Raw genomic sequence first — 986 nt, forward strand, 5'->3', positions numbered from 1 at the left:
ACACTCTGGTGGCCCCTTAACAAACCCTCCCTCCCTCTCTCTCTCTCTCTCTCTCTCTCTCTCTCTCAGTTCATGCATTGAGAGAGAGATTGCATGAAGTTCAATTTAGTGTATATTTCTAAAGCTGTCACAGTAAACAATAAGAAAATCATTAATAATTATTAAAAAGTTCAGTGACTTAAAACAAAACAAGTAAAATTATAATACCTGTTATAGTAATAATCATTTATGAGATGTCATGAGATGTTCATGTAAATATGGGGGAAGTATTTATCAGAGAATGTCGTGCAATAGTAAATACAGTAAAACATATCAATTCAAAGAAAATGTGACAGTATCATAAGCTGAGATATGAAAAGTAAATGTTTTTTTGTGTATGTTATTAAAGCTGATTGTTTTTTTTTCTCTTTATTTCTCAGTTATAATGACTTGTGTGGTGCTTTATTACACTGAATCTAACTAATGGCCAATTATCAGTAACAGTAACATACTTAAGATTCAGCATAAATCAATAAATCATATTTACAACTATTTTCATTGTTCATCTACGCATTTCAATGCACAAAACAGATCGTGCATTCAGTTGCCTTCCTCTTTATTTGGCTATATTAAGTTAAAGAGATGAATGAATGCCTTGTAAATTGGGGGTGATCATGGCCTTTACGAATCTATTGCCTGAAACAATTGAGACCTTCTCAAACGCAAATGGCGATTAACGGGATTGTGCGTGAATACACAGGAGTGTGCGTGAATACACATGTAAGAAACCGGGGAAATTCTTGAATGAGAATTCGGGGCTTCACTTGTGTCTTTTGTTTGCATGGGGGGAAGGAGGAGGGAGGGCTGGAGGAGGAGGAGGAGGCGGAGGGTTGGGGCTTCCCTCTGTGTCCCCTCCTCCTCATCCACTATGTGTGACAAAAAAAAAAAAAAAAAAAAAAAGCCTGACCAGCCCCCTTTCCATTCCCATGGATCGTATTACGGAGACT

This window comes from Myripristis murdjan, chromosome 6 (assembly GCF_902150065.1).
Source record: "Myripristis murdjan chromosome 6, fMyrMur1.1, whole genome shotgun sequence".
NCBI classification, from domain to species: domain Eukaryota; kingdom Metazoa; phylum Chordata; class Actinopteri; order Holocentriformes; family Holocentridae; genus Myripristis; species Myripristis murdjan.